The 16,649-nt window shown below is 36.0% G+C and overlaps 1 protein-coding gene across 2 annotated transcripts in view; it reads left to right on the top strand.

Annotated features, from left to right (window-relative positions):
- Positions 1-16,649, top strand: part of CDKAL1 (CDKAL1 threonylcarbamoyladenosine tRNA methylthiotransferase) — a 416,940-nt gene that overhangs the window by 186,772 nt on the left and 213,519 nt on the right. The gene's annotated exons all lie outside the window — the stretch shown is intronic.

Raw genomic sequence — 16,649 nt, 5'->3', positions numbered from 1 at the left:
GTGTTTTTAAATCCATCCTTATTTAGGGATCCATAGTGAACCTTGTTTAAGTCAAGAATGAACTTCTGGCTATTTCTATCAGTAGTATGCAAGGAAGAGTCCTTTTCCTAATCAAAGCTTGCATTCACAAATCTAAGTTCTACATTATCCACACAGAAAGTTCTCACTGAAGACTGCAAATGTATTTTTTCTTTCACTTTTGCTAAAAACCAAGCTCCTCTCTTTTCTTCTGTGAAGCTTATCTATAACTGCCACAAAATTTCTCCTACTTCCTAGGTTTTACAATTATTGCTGTTATTGCTGTGAATGGGATTGTCTGTTACGATGGACAGGAATCTTGTCATGTCTCAGATTTATTGTTTTAGTAAGACAAGTTTCTAAAATCTGTATGCATATTACAAAATGTTCAGTAACTGAAGTTTAAGATGTATAAATACATTTCTTATTTTGGTGGAGAAGCAGTTAAGGAAACATGTTTCAGAAAGCTTCAAGTTTTCAGTAATACAAGACAGGGGATTTTGAAATTGGTAAGTAGTCACTGTGCAGGAGAAAAGCTGCTTATGGTTGTTATTGTGCAGTTATTACCAGACACAAGTAAATGCCTGGTGATAGCAAGACGTGTACATAGAAAAGGAACACTACATTCTTTACATTTCATCCGGGTGTAACTTTGAAGTACTTTTGTATTATGAGCAGCAAAAGAATAGTGTTATTCTGATAGCACTATGTAGTTGTTGAAATGTTCTGAAAAAACTTCAAACAATTCCACAGGGAACATGATGAAGAGGAGAGAACATATGGGTGATAGAGTCAGGATTATGATCTTACTTAGATTAACTATTTAAATTTTACTTAGATTTATTGAATGTATGTAAAGAAAAAAATTCAGACTTGTCTGTCCTGTTATAGTTGTATCTACATGCCCTAAAGTCCACATTAAATGAACAGAGATGTATTTGCTTGATATAACAAGAAAAAAACTCCTGACTTTTGTTTGTCTTTGCAGACAATAAATATGAAATTTTGGAAAGTATTTTGAACTTCAAGTGTTGTACATTTGGATAGAAAATTCAGTAATTCAATTCATCTGTTGTACTGTGGCCTTTATTATAAATATTGACTCTTTCAAAATAACTTGATTTCTAATGGAAAAACTTGCCCTTAAGCTATTGTTTTGAAATTTCTTGAAGAAATGCTATGACGTGCCTCACAGCAGGCCTCTCCAGGGAGTTCTGTTCTTATTTGGCCTTACACTGGTACCTTTGTTAGAGGACATGAGGAAAGAAGCAAGTACTGAGTTGTAGAATGACAGACTTTGCCTCCAGCTTTCACATGCTTAGAAACAGGCATGAAATGGTCAGATACTTAGTTTGCAGTGTATGGAGAATTTATTACTGCCAGCTTGCTGCAGCTGGGCTGCAGAAACTTCATCAATCCAGTGGAAGACTTAAGTAATTCAAAGTCATTATTAAAGTTCTTGCTGAGTTACTGAGCCACAATCTCTTCGACATCCACTTCTGTTTTCTCAGGAGATGTGTTGTTGAAGCTGTAGTGAAAAATACAGAGAGGTACAGATGTGTGATGAAAAGTGTTTTCCAGTTTGGAATTATTCATAAGAGAACTAAAGTGTCTTAGAAGAACAGCAGCAAAACAGTATGTGATGATTTTGTATAACTACACAATCAAGTCATGTAAGAAAAGGGAGACTGGTGTCATTTGCAGTGGTTTGTATGTATATATTCTTACAGTACACAACTTGATAGGCCCCAAAGGTGGGATGTTTCCATTGTGGAACACACTGAAAATTGATTAGAAGAGCTGTATTGAAGGACACTTTCTTATAGGTCCTTAAATCTCAGCACAAATAAAGCTCTCTAAAATGCTTTATTCAGGTGATTATGCTGTGACAAGATTTCAAGTGACATTGTAGCATCAGTATTTCTAGCAGCAGTATATTGCCAGAGCGGGCTTTAGTGTCATGATCAGATACTCCCAATTTTTCTTCAGTCACTTCTGTACTGCTGTTTTTGGGTAGGATGTCTCTATGTAGGAAGTATTTCCAAGCTGTAGTATGTGCCGCATTACTCGCTGTAAGCCGTTGCCACTGGTCAGTGGAGAAGTCTTGGACTCCTAGTGATACGGTATCTAATAACAGGATACCTGTGAGAGAGCAGCTGTGAGGTGGTGCCTGACAGTCATCACTCTTCTTGATGTTTGTCTCCAAGGTGACTTCTTAAGATTTTTGAAATTCTTAGGCTTTTTAGTCAAAACTTGGCTCTGTGACTTTATTTAGATGCAGTTTTTTGAGAGTTTTGCATACTTTGGGTAGGTAAATAGGTATTTATTTCAGTGTATTTTAGAGTCCAAACCTTTCTCTTTTTGGTCTATATTACAGTTTTGTAAAAACAAAATTCAATACTCTGCTGAGAGTGGTAACTAGATGACAGCAGATGACAAAGCTGTAATAATTTACATGCATGTTCAGGCTATTTGTATAAGCATAAACTTGACTTAATTCAACTGATTAAACAGAGATGTCCAAAATCACCATGACTGAACAGACATCAGCCTGTGTCTTGTACTTTTACAACCTCTGGAAGAAAACTGTTTTTCTTTTTGTATTTTATTGTCTTATCTTAGGTTCGTTATAATGTGCACAAAAATTAAGTGTGTTGCAGGTTTCTAGTACATGCTGCATGTTTTCATAATGCGTTAGACTAAGTGTTAAGGTGTACTGAAATAAAGTTTGCATACTTTGTATGGGTTTATGTCTCCTGTCTCACCTCCGTAGTAGTTTTGAAGTTAGATCTGATATCAACTTTAATAACTTCCAAAATTTCTTTAACAAAATAATTATCTGAAATTGAAATGAGACTATTGAAATTTTCACTTTTTTAACTTACATGTTTTTTTTTCTGTAAATTTCTACTTTTGGTAAGTAGTTATATCATTTTTTCACATGAGTAGCCCTGTCAAATCACGTTATATAGCAGACTTCTATAAGCAGCTAGTGAAAGTCTTGTGAAATACAGTAAAGTGGTCTTTGAGTGGAGAACAAATGTCTTCTGTAGGGATGTTTATGCAAAAGGTTTTGTACAGCTGATAGTACAGCACTTTCTTTGTGTCATCAATTTAGTAGTATGTTTTTTTCAAAATTCACTATATCATGTTCAGTGCTGTATTTTACGGAATTGCATTTGCAGTTATGAGAGCGCTCTTTCTTTCCTTCCAAAAGCTACTTTATGTATAACAATGTGGTTTTACTTAGTATATGGAGTGGAAGGCTGGGGTAGATGCCATCGGTGAACAGTGTTCCAAGGGGACACGAAAGTTAAACAAGCCTGAGCTTTGGATATTGTGTGGAGTGGTGTCCTGGGTTAGCTTTGGCTAAATTGCAAGACTTTAAATTGATTATTTTTTTAATTTATTTTTTTTTTTTTGAATGTGATATTACTGACCGTAGAAAGATATATAACTGATAATGCTACCTGGTGATTTGTAAGCCTTGCATATTGTGAAGGACTTTCTGGGCAAAGGTAGTACTTTATATTGCCAACAATTTTTGCTGGTTCAGCAAACTAAGATAAAATTATTAATAGTTCTATGGAATTAGCTGTTATTTCATCCTAATTTAAAATGAAAATCTTCTGTGTGTACCAGTACAAAATTACACTTCTTCAGCATTATATGCCTGTTGCAGATGGCAGGGAATATGCTGCTACTAAAATATACACTGTGTAATTACTACTGTATTCGCTTATTTTATGGTAGCAACCAAATGAAAGTCAGGTCCTATTGGGAAATATTGTTCTCGTATCCTCAAGCTATGTGGAACAATGGCTTCTGGATGAATAATTACAGTAGCAAAATATAATTTATTTTTATTCCATTGTTTGCATGATGGTTCACTGGCATGCATGGTATTGAATTCTGAATAATGCTTCTGTTGAGGAAATCTTGGACAAAATGTAGCATAACAAAGCAGAGGAGCTATCTAAATGAAGATTCTGAGTCTTGACTTCCATTAGTCATCTTTAGGAATTATCCCTAATCTTGTAGATTTTGAAGTGTTGGGAGAGTTTAAAGGAGATTAGTGTTAAATATTTCTCTCTCTACAAGTATTACTGTAAACAGATGTTTGTGCATAATGATAAGGATTGATTTTGTATAATGTGACTGGTTTCCAGAGCTTTTCAGATGACTGCGAGCTTTTGTAGGGATTTCTCGTTCTGGTAGTTTCGATGAGGTGCTGTCAAGACAGTCTGCTTTATTAAGTGGTAACTGTTTTTCTTCCTGCGCCGCTACCAGTAAGCTCTCTGTATGTTTTCAGAGAAGCTGCCATTCATGAAAGGACAGATATTAAGTATCAGCAATGTTTTTAGTTTCTCATTAATTGGCCATGTGATTCCCGTTAGCCATGTGATGGAGAGACCTGTTGGAGAGCAAATTCAATACAAAAAAAGTGCACTGATGTTACCCATTGATATCTGGGAACTGAATTTCCATTGTTCATATAAACTCAAATCCTCACAATATGCCAACAGACACTTGATGTTGATTTTGTGGCTGTCAGTTAATTTCTGTTGCAGTTATGCTTGAAAAGGCTTGGAAACGCCCTGAAACTGAGTCTGTGCTGTGTGGTTCAAACATATAGTGAAAGACCATGACTCTGTTGTAAGGATAGCTTGGGGTGTGTTTTGTGTGGGAAAGAAAATCTCTTCATGATATGTATGGTGTTAAATACAAAGAAAAACCAAAATACATCAAGTTAATGGCAGACATCTAATGAATTATTTGAATTAAATGGACTTGTCTTTTGGAAGTCTTGTTTTTGCTTTTTTAATTCAGTGGTCATTTGGAAAGATGGGGAAATCTGTGCTGTATAGAACTGGAATATGTTTGGTTGTTGGGTTTGTTTCATTTTGAGCTGAATTAAATATTTAGAACAGTTTGAATTTTTGTTTGGTTTTCAGAGTTTGGCTTCCAAAATATACGTCAGCTCGAAACCAAACATAACATTTGTGGGTACGGTGATTTTTTTTTTTAACTTATTTTTTTAAAGGGAATGGTTTACTGTGGAAAACATTTACACTGAATCATTTCACTTTCATTCCATGTGAAATAGGGAATGAAATTTTGAAATTTTGTTAAACTTTTAAATTTTTTTTCTTTTGAAAGTCTTATGATTTCAATACAGAAATTATACTTGTTCCTCAAAGGTGTAAGCTAAACTTCAGCAAACGTCTCTCTCTGTTCAGCAAAAACAATTTTAGAAAAGCAAAATTTCTAGTATTATTTACTACTTGTTGCCCAAGCCAGCATAACAAAAAGTAGCACATAAAATTAAGAACGTTAAGATCAAGGCACTTTTTCATGCTACATCCTTTGTAGCAAAAAGGAAGCAAAGATAAAGGCAGTTTTATCTGTAAATACAGACCATATCTTATTCTTTTTTGCTGCTTTAGCCACACTAAAGAAAGCTTGAGAGAGAAAAAGCAAATGATAGTACACCGTAAACACCTCCAACAGGGGCTGCAAAAGCCGAAGTTTTCTTGTAAGGTGAATGTAATGAAGAAGCATGAAGCTTTTGTGCTGACTGACTGTTTCTTGAGTTCTCCCATACTTAAGTCGCACTATGCATTACCCAATAAAAACCTCAGAAGGAAAAAACTCCATGCTTACTATCGGATACAAAATGATATGTTGAAGGTATAGCATATATTGGCTTTGATTTCCTCTCTTTTAGCAGCAAGAATGACCTTGTAAGAGTGTGAAGCCCATGCCCATTATAATTGGTTTTAAACTGTCTTACAGAGTGCTTTTCTATCAGAATAGACAAATTCTCAAAATGCTGAATTTTTGACAGGAACATACTGAATTCAACAACAAAGTTTTGTAGAAAAAGCTGAATGTGTTCATTTAGTATTGTATAACGTAATGCTTGAATCTTTTTTTCCAAAATGTTTTTGCCTCTGTATTTTCTGATTTATAGATTCAACATACTCTGATGAATAGATTATAATGTGCATAAGACAGGAAAATTTTATATGGAAGTCTTTTATAACAAACACACTTTACCCTTAAAAAAAAAGCAAGCCCAAACTCCATACCATTTTTCAAATCCTTTCCAATCAAATATTTTGGGAGAGCAGAATTTTCCGTATCACAGATAATCTTGGTTCATGTCCAACTTTGCTATGCATGGTGTTTCCATATGTTGTTGGGTTTTTTTTTTAATTTTGGAGGGCAGGAGGAGAATGCTGACAGTGTTTTTCTAAGATACACTTCTTATTTCAGCTTTTTTACTGACTTCTAGGAAAAGTAGACTTCATTGTAATATTGTTCCTGAAGCATAATTTGAAGTTGCATTCCAGGGAGCTTGGGCTGCTGTATTTGAAACACTCTGATGAACAACAACTCTTTGTTCTTCTGTGCTTTTTGGTTATAGCTAAAGAGCCAGGTTTTTCTTGTTGTTATTAAGTTTATTAAAATTATTTCTTTATTATCTTTTCTGTCTTATGATTATTTTAAGTTTTTCCTGAAGACTTTGCTAATGCACAGGATACATAGACCAAGATAAAAATTTGGATACCAGCCTGTTATTTCTTAGAGTTATATGGGATAGCGTAATGAATTGGTTTGTTATAGCCCCATGTAATCTTTTCTAATGATCCTGAAAGAAAAAGGTATAATTACCTTCCAGTGATTGGAAGCAATGTCTTCAAGTATGTAAAAACTGCTGTGTAACAGATATTTAAACACACATAACCAACATAATGTAGCAAAGAGATCGTTTTAAAGGATAAAAATATGTCTTTACAATAGTAAACTACATTATGGTAGATATTTTCAAGCTTCATTTGAGTAAGAAAATCAAAAGTTTAGTGAGCTTTCCTCTTGACACCGAAATAAATTCCCTATTGTCTTTTTGGTATGTGTTTCTTTTATACAGTCACGTTTACCAGTACGTTACAGTTGTTTCCGTTGTCTTCAGCATATCTGGTTGCATAAAAGGTTCCTTTGGATTATTTTTAATTTTACTTGAGAAATGCAGTGACAATTAAACTAAATTATAAGTGTCTAGCTTTTTTGCTCACTGCTCTCTCCAGCTTCCTGAGGAGTGGAAGTGAAGAGGGAGGTGCCAATCTCTTCTCCCTGGGATCCAGTGCCAGGATGAGTGGGAATATCTCAAAGCCGCGTCCCTCAGGGGAGGTTTGAGCTTGACATGAGGAAACATTTCTTTACTGAGAGGGTCCTCAAACCCTAGAACAGGCTTCCTGGAGAGGTGGTCAGTGCCCCATGCTTGTTCAGCATTGAAGAGGCATTTGGACAACGCCCTTGATGATGTACTTTCACTGGTGGTCAGCCCTGAAGTGGTCAGGCAGTTGGACTCTGTCATTGCTGTATGTCTCTTCCAACTCAGCTCTCCTGTTCTAGCTTACTGTATTCTGAACTTATGCATTAGAATACCTGACCAGAGTTCTATGCTGGTTCCTTTTAAATGTGGGAAAACATTCATCTTACTGCATAGTTATAGAAAGTTTTAGGCAAGTTTGGTTCAAAACAGGAAGTCCTATATATTCCATTGGGTGATTGAGCTGAACTGTTTCTTCTGGTCTCGCTCAAGGTACTCTTCCTCCTGTCCCCTCCAGAATTTCTCAAAACTGCATTGCAGCAGTGAGTTTCCCCCCATTTCAGACATATTTTCACAATAATACACCTTTCATTTAAACCTTTTTTAAAGTTTCTATTTTGTCTTTGCTCATTTGTCCTGAAACATGCCAGTATATTTTACATTCCTGTTTCCTAAACGGTGACCTGAGTTTCTAGTTATATATAATCCTCCTGCACCTAGCTTTAGTGAAGAGATAATTTCCTCCATTCATTACATTATGACCTTTGATTAGTGTTAAAATAGACCTGTGCACTTCTTATACTACTCCTTTATTCAAAATAATTGCATTTAAAAAATCATTGCTTCTCTGCATGTTTTTACTTGGTCTTTTACAGTTAGAGATGAAGTTTCCTTCTCAGATGGCCAGATGTGAACTGACTTTGATCTAAAAACCGTGTAGCGGTTCTTGTATATTTGTATTATATATATACACACTATATATATATATATAGTATTTGTATTATACATAGAGTCAGTCCACTGCTGTCAGAAAGCTTCAGACCTATTGCACATGCTGTATAGGTGGTAGACTCAGGCAGAATAAATTTGGTATTTTCAAGATCTGTTGCCAAAGACTGATTACTCTGCAGTGCACTTGTGGTATGTTTGATGTGGCCACAAAGGATTCTGGAGTTCACAACATGCTGCTGTTTTTCACAGGAATGCTAGGAATCAGCAGAAGGCTCAGATTTAGTTTAAAATGCTGCTAATATTTTCATTAAGGGTAGAGATCATGGCATCTTTTAATTTAATAGTTGCCAAGATCTTTCAGTAGTATAATCTTGCTTCCATTTCCTTATAAGTCTGCCAAACTTTAATTGATACTTCTAGACAAAATCATCATCTAACTACATTAGAGAAAATGCGTAATTCTAGACAAGTTTAGTTTTCTTACTGAAAAGTTATGGAGGCCTTCACACCTTAGTGTGGTAGGTTTTTGCCTCAGGTCATCTTTTTTTTTTTTTTTTCAAAGTATATTTTATACTTAGTTCAAATGGGTTTTGTGGAGACTCTCTAGATTTTGACTGTTCAAGTTTGTAGGCGTGCTCGATAGTTTAGGCCTTTTTCATGTCTGATTTTTTTTTCATTGCTAGGTCTGCTGTGATACTAGGCATCAAAAATGAGAAAGGGGGCCTCTTTCTCTTTTGCGGCATGTGTTAATGCCGCCTTCTGGTGTTGGCAGAGGTTTTCACTGAGTCAATCTGTTTAATTGTCCGTGTTGCAGCCTTATATAACAAACATGCCGTAACAGTTAATCTGCCAAAAAATCATATCCATGCCACATTTAGGACACAAATGAATCACACTGGATTTTGCAAGTATGCAGTGTAATGTGCACAACTGTAACTGGGGCCCTTCCCTTGCTAGGAAAACTACTTAGGCAATCTTTGCTGTTCGTATAATTGGGATTCTACTGTTTAAGTACTGTGTACCTTAAAAAAAAAAGAAGTGGCCTCAAAGAGCTTAGAATGCTATGATATAAACAATTGAAGAGAAATACAGCAGAATAAAATACGTGGTTGCATTCAGGATAATCAATGGTTGGTCACAGTATTTACTACAAAGGTGTTGTCAGGGTCTTACATGAGATGACAGAGGAAATATTTTTATTTAGGAAAAATCGGAAGAAAGACAATGCAGTAACAAGGAACGATCATTCATTTGGAGAGGAGCTGTGCCCCCTAAAATTTACAAAAATTCATATTCCCCTAAAGATTTTCATCAGGAGTTGAAGTCTACATGTGCTGGCTTGTGTTTGTGAAAGCAGTAATTTCTTCTCTGTGGAGTTTGTTGTAAAGGGTTTGAATAGCTTTAAATTGATTCCTTGGATGATTTGGAGTGTTGTTCATGTCACTATTGTCTGTTCCAAAATATAAAGCTCACTAGTGCTGTAATATGAAATAAAATGCATATTTCCTGAAAATCCAGACAATTGCTGGTTTAGGATGCTGTCTTCTCTGTGAGTTGTTGTCAGAGATACATGGGCATTGTCCAGAGGGTAACTTGCCAGATGTATTGACACTGCCAAAATTTCTCGTAGCGTGACCAGATTGCCGTTTTGTCTCCATCAAACCTAGTCTAGTGATGTTGCTTTTTAGTAAAGTGTTTCTGACTGTGCATGGCTTGTAGTGTAGTGTTGGAGAGAAGACTGTAAAATGTATGTGAAAGCTTATTTTGCATGCCTGACTAAGACTGCAACAGACAACAAGCTTCCACTAATCTCTCAGCTTTGGCAGTTTAAAGAACCCAAGAGGTATGTTTAACAAAGTTTGTATTTTTTTTTCTTTAACAGAAAAAAAAGCAAGTTTTGTCTTTTCATTCCTTTTTCTTTTCCTACTCAAATATTTGCATTTGTACTATTTAAATCTTTGAATGACAACAATCTGTTTAATTTTGCATTTTTATGAAAAAGGTGCATTTTATTTTTGTTTGAAATACAAGTTTAATATAAAAGAGCCAAAGAAGGGATGTATGCAATTAAAAATACTACTTGATCTTCAGCCTTAGGCTATAGTTTCAGCTGTACTTTAAGCAAACACTGCAGCTAAGAAAAGCATTTCTTTGCCATCTCCCCAACCCCCCTCCCCCTTTTTTTTTTTTCTCCCATCTTTTACTCAGACCACATATTTTCTTTCTGGGACTGATTTCCTTGTATGAAGTAGACTGGGAGTAAAACTAACTGTTGATCGTTCTCCCCACTTCTCTCCCTTCTACGCTCCCAACCGAAACCAGCCACCTGCCCCATTCTAACTTTGACTGGTTCTTCAGTCTGTTTTCCTTCAAGACAGCATGAACACTCGGGTTAGCACTCTGTGTAGTGTGGGGAATAAGCAACTGAGGACAGTGAAAGATGGAATCTGTCATTCCAGTTTCAGTGAAATTTTGTTTTTTCAGAGTATAATTCTGTTGTGTTTTAAAATGAAATGTCCTGCAAAATAGAAAGTAGAAAGCTGGAAGGACACTACTTATTCATGTGTTTTTAAAAACCTCAAAGTGTGACACTAAGTGATAGAATTTGAATCTTCCAAGATACTGACATCATAGAAGTACCACAGTTCTGCAGTGTCTCAATGGTATTAGACCTTTAGAGCAAGGTACTAAAGGGATGTTAGGAAAATTAGGGGTAGTGATCTGCCCAAGCTCTCCTCTCTCATAACTGAGCTGCTGTTTCCTACGCAAGCTTATCTAGCTTGTGGGATAAGAAATGGCCCTGCAAAACTTCACCTACTACTGGACACACTGGTGTGTCTTCTCTAATTTTCCGAGGGCGTGAGATACCTGTTCCAGCTTAACTCTTTCCTTGAGCAGCTTACTAGGAGATCCACAGATTTCCATGAGCCCCATGTGCACTGTGATGCTACTGTCTTCTGGCATTCTAGTGAAGAGACAAGAGAAGGGATTCCTGCTGTGATCTTAAAAAGTTTGCTAAAGATGAGTGCTCTTATATGGTCACAGACAGTGAATAGGACTGGAGTTTGGGAACATCCAGATTCCAGAATGGTAACATTTCAGAGTTCCCCAAGCTGATTTCAAAAGCTAGATGCTTTTGAGGCAGATGCCTCCTCTTGGAAGCAGCAGCTGGGTAGCCTGAAGAGCTGCTTAGTATAGGAGATTTGGTGGGAGAAACACTTCATGTCAAGATGTCCCAAAAGAGCAGATCTGGAATCCTTGTTCAAGATTTTCAGCTTTCAGGTTGTAGAAAGAACTGAGAGGTACGCAGAGCCGAACTGCAGGTTGAGTTACAGGTTCTCACAGTGGGACTTCTCAAAGCCAGTGTTCTGAAAGAGGCGTGGCTGCAGCACACCAACTTACTGGTGGCATTAGGCTATGTGTTTTACTTCAGCTATTCTAATTACTGATCAAAAACTATCTGAAACTATTACTTTTTCATTGTGCTTGCTTAACGTTACAAAAATAAGTATCTTTTAAAAGCCAAAGTAATTTACGGACATTTTAAAACAATTTGCTGTTTTCTTAATCAGTTACTGAATTAGATGTTAATCCACTGTGGAATAAAGCAATATGATCCTGTAAACCTTTGAAAATTGTATGAAGTGCTTTTCAAATATCAAAATAATTTGCATTTATGCATACATTTTGTTCATCAGTCTTGAAACAGACTTCATCAGAAATACAAGGTTTCTTCTTCCAGTCTGTATTTTCACTACGTTATTGGGAAGATTTTTAAAAATCACACTCTTCCAGTGTTTTCATCCAACAAGGAATTGTTGAAGTTACTGCTAAATTTTCAGTGAAAAGAACTGCTGGTCTCCAATTGTTTAATAAATAAAAGGAACTTTCAGTTCCTGGTTGGTGCCTGTAAATGCAGTAGGAGTAGGATACTGGAAAAAGAGTTGAAGTTCAAATGCAAGTCATCTCTGTCTTTCTGAAAAACTTCCTTGAAACACAAAGGCATCACCTCCATGTTCTTTGTGCAAAGGAAAGCTCATACACCGCACGTAGCAAGAGAGTAGTGACCAGATGCAAGTTGTTCTGGCAGAGGTAGGAATATACACTCTAACTGTTTGTCTTCTTGCTGTTTAATACCGTTAGTAATTTTACCATTATAATCAGTACCTTGAAGTTGCGTTTGAATCACGTTATTAAATATTGTATTGTATGAATATAAATTCTTAAAGGAAACGTAATTGCTATCCATAGCTGTATCTTTTTAGAACAAAGGCTAGGCATTAAGGTTGCTCTCATGTTTAAAAATCTCGCAAATGCAAGCTGGTGGGTAGTTCCCATGGTTTCATTTGAGCTCACCCTATTGCTAGTGTATTTCTCTTATAGTTTCTCACTTTGAGCTTGTGCTTAGATTATAGATGGCAGAGTTTTTACTTCTTTTAACGTGGTTTCAGTCAGTTTTGTGTCACTTTCACTTTTGTAGGGAATTGTAATGCCTTGAAAATGTAATTCACTGTTTAATAGACTTGCTGAGGAAAGGACTAAAAAGCTTGTGCTATGTACGTTTTGCAATGAAATAGATGAAGATTCTTTGTGCTTTTTAATAGAATGTTTGGCTGGCCTAGGGCTTCCTCAGAAGAGCTATTCGATCAGACATTTGCTTTTAAATGTTTTTTTTTAAAAAAAAAAACTTGTTTCTTTTATACCAAAGTAGCATATGTTGTATTATTTCCATGCTTGTTCAGTGGAATAGCAGCAGAGGAAATCTAGATAGCATTGATTGGTAATTTTAAAACATGAGGTTTAGTAATGCTACAGGCAGTAGTTGAAGTCTTTGCCACATGAATTAAGTTGGTTTTGTGTGTCTTTAGTGTTGAACTTAAAAGCACTTCAAATTAAAGCACAGGGTATCTTTTTTAATTGATTTTACTTTCAGGCCAAAAATTCCTATGGTCAATTTTGCTTTAAAATAAAAGTTGAGTTTTATGTTTTTTTCACTCCATGTAAATATTTGGTCAGCTATGGGAACTTGTTTTATTTCTTTGTTGGTAATGCTTGGTTTTTTCCTGTATTTGCTGATGGTTTTGTAAAAAAGAAATATTAGAGTGTTATCACAGCCAACCTTGCATATTATGTAGCAGTCAGTTACTTGGAGCTTTCCATTCCGTCATGAGCTGCGAAGATACCACGAGCAATTCCTACTACACAACAGATATGGTGACCAGAATCCAAAGTGTTAAATTAACAAATCAGATGCACTGTATTATGCCAGCTACCTACCAAGTACATTATATTAGGTCATCATTATTATGTCCAAAGGTAATTTATCAGAATGCAGCAATGATTCGTTTTATCGTTTTGTGAGCAAACAGACTCAAGTCCATGTCATCTCCAGACCTAATACTACTATAAGATTGAAAGTTTTAAAATTTATTTAATAGGAAATTAAGAGCTGATCTGATAAAGTCAGAGTTAACTTTCTTCCAAAGTCCTGTAAAAGTGCTAAGTAATTAAATGAAAAAGGTGCAGTTTACAGAAGCAAGAGACTTCAGCATCATGGATCTCAACTCACAGTATGTCAAGCGTAAACAATCTGTAAGTTATAAAAAGAAATTATCTGATCTTTCATGCTGTATTTACTGAAATCATAGTGAGAGCAGAACTCCGGGTTTTGTATAACAAGCCCAGTTGTGACAGTGAGAAAATGCTGAAAGAATATTAAATGTATCTTACGAAAAAATAAATTTATATGTTTGGTCCCAGAGATATGATTGATCTCTCTCATGGCTAGCTGTTGTCCCCGCTTTTTTTTGCCTTCCCTCAACTGGTTCCTATCATGGTAAGACAAAAGTCAATACAAGTTAAATTATTTTGAAGTCAGCTTTAGAAATAATGCTATTGTGATTGCTTATGAAATAGCACTTCAGGACTAGGTAGAAGAAAACACTACTTTCATGTTACCCTGGCATTATTCATAGCATTTAATACCGAGTCAGACTGGTCAGTCAACACTTTTTAAACAAAATGATGTATTATGTAGCTTTTAGAAGCCTTCCAAGGGAAGCAAGTTAGATTGCGTGGACCTGTTAGTGGCTTTTTTCATTGTGTAAGGCATGGCTGCAGTTTTTCTTGTCTTAAAACCCTCTCCTCTAAACAAATGTATGATGTTCAAAATTTAAATCTTGTTATTAAAGTGTTATGGAAGTTATAATTTACGTATAATTTGCACCTGTGCATTTTATAGAGCTCTGTGGCCTCTCTATTCTAATCCAAAGCAAATAGATCTTAAAATGCATGTTGTAAGAGTTTTGTACAACTTGCTGAGTTCAGATGTTAGAGATGGCTTTTATACACAGTTTGGTTGTATGTGCAAATAGATTAGGAGTAATCATGTCGAATGACACAGAAAAAAATTGTTTCTGCAGTGTCGCCCCATGAACATAAGAGCTATGATTTGTACAGATATGTGAGACTCCTGATGTGCACACCAGGGTGTCTTGATAGCTTTAATATATGCCTTTTAATGCTGTGTACACTGTGTTAAAATACTGAAATCTGAAATTCAAATATTGCACCTAAGCTAGGCCTAAGAGCTGTCAGTGAGGGTTCACGGTACTCCAAAACTTTTAGGAAGATACCTGCTTTTCCTGTGAAGACCAGTTCTTTCTACTTTAATTTAGGGTACTTGTATTTCTGACCTGGCCATGGTTTGTTTTCATGTGTGGGCCCAATGCCCCAAAGAAAAAAGGAAAAATAACCCTCTTGTTCCAAGTTTATTTGTAAACCAGGTCAGATACCCTTGATTAGCTCTCAGCTGGAGCATAATTTAAATCCTGAGAGACTGAACCTAAACAGTAGGCTTTTTTTCAGATCAGCCAAAAGATAGGGAGAGAAAAATAAAAGCTATTTCCAGTTCACAAGCAGTACAACAGTGCTGAATAAATCTGCAACTGTTAATGAATAGCTGTTTCAAATATTTACAGGAGGCCAGAGAAAAGAAGATTGGCATCCAAGGCAGCTGTGCCCAGGGAGAGCTATTAAAAATAAACATGATAAATGATGTTCAAGTGCTCATATAGCTGTCAAATATCAGAGGTACTCTGATAGTGGAAAGTGTTTATACTCTATGGCAATGCTGCTAGGCATTCTGGACAAGGATTTTCTTTTTTTCAATTTTTTTTCACAGAACTAACATTTGGCAGATCAAAAGGGGAGAGAGGATCTAATGTAAAATATTCAAGAATCTTGAACTTTCTGCTACAATAAAATAAGCTACAATAAAAGCTTATTTGCTTTGTAGGTGAAATCCAGTTTGATTCACACATTCAATTATTTCCAAACTTAAACTCAAATTGTGGTGAGGTAAGTAGTGCAGTGATGATGGAAAAAATGGGAAAATACGAGACCTTCCCAGGCCTTAAGGCACTCCTAGCCTGAAAGCTTGCCTCTTTTTTTTTCTAGTTTTATCTTTCCATGTCGTGGCAGATGTTACCTTTCACAATATACCATTGCAGGAGTATAGTCTCCTGAAATGATCAAAGGAGACAGCAAATTCTGTACTGGTTTCCTTAATATGGAGGCTTCGTATGTCACTGGGCATTGATTTGAAAGTTAACACAATGTTAGGTATTGAACTGATTTGAGCTGCCGTGGCCCACCATGCTTTCAGTCAGCTGTTGCCCAATTTCCTAAATGGATTTCACGACAGTTACGTTGCTTTTATTGTTTCAGGATTGTAATGCTGTGCTGCATTGACTGAGTCACTTTAGGAAACTGATGTGTACTGTTGTATCTTTCTTAAGTGAGATTTTATACTTGTACCATGTAAACCAATGTCAGAAATCTGTGAGACATTTTTTATAAATTTAAAGGTGATACCTGCATTGTCTGTGTCACCCTTGAAAGGTTTGTGTGGTGGGAGTAAGCACCACTTCTCCTCTACCTAAGGAATACAGCCCAGCTGGGAGCAGGAGGAGCTTTGGTTTGGATTTTCCTCCTTCTGGCAGTGGAGCAAGGCGTTCTTTCTTAACTGGATTTTTTGAAGGCTTGCCCTGTGTTTAGGTCACCAGAATCTAGACTGCTTAACCTTCTGTATGTGTTAAAAACCCCACAACTTACCAAATTATTTAAGGAAAGGAATAGATAATGGTGAGGCAAAGGAAGCTGTTTGGAAGGCTTGATAGAGAAGTGTATATCAAAATAAAATTTTCTGTATATGGATAAAACATATATGATTTTTAATCTGTATGAATACACTGCAGAGCAGAAAAATCCTGTTTCTCCAGCCTTTTTTTTTTCTTTTCCAAAATGCTTTTTGGTTGCACAGTAGGAATCCGACTCATTATAGTGTAGGCTTTTTCATTGGTTTCAGGCAAACAATAAGCTGACATGCTTTCCAAACAAGAATTAAACATTAGTATTAACACGTTTTCAAAAATTTTGTTTTTAACCTGCAGAGTCTCACTGGAAGAAATAAGATACTCTTAGCATTCATTTAACAGAGCTCTGTCTAAAGCAAGTAGTAGTATGTAAAACGCTTCAAATAGTGCTTCTTATTAATAAAGCT

The sequence above is a fragment of the Chlamydotis macqueenii genome, chromosome 2, assembly GCF_036417535.1.
Source record: "Chlamydotis macqueenii isolate bChlMac1 chromosome 2, bChlMac1.mat, whole genome shotgun sequence".
Taxonomy (NCBI): domain Eukaryota; kingdom Metazoa; phylum Chordata; class Aves; order Otidiformes; family Otididae; genus Chlamydotis; species Chlamydotis macqueenii.
The sequence above is the reverse complement of the archived record's forward strand: the minus strand, read 5'-3'. Positions and strand labels throughout refer to the sequence as shown.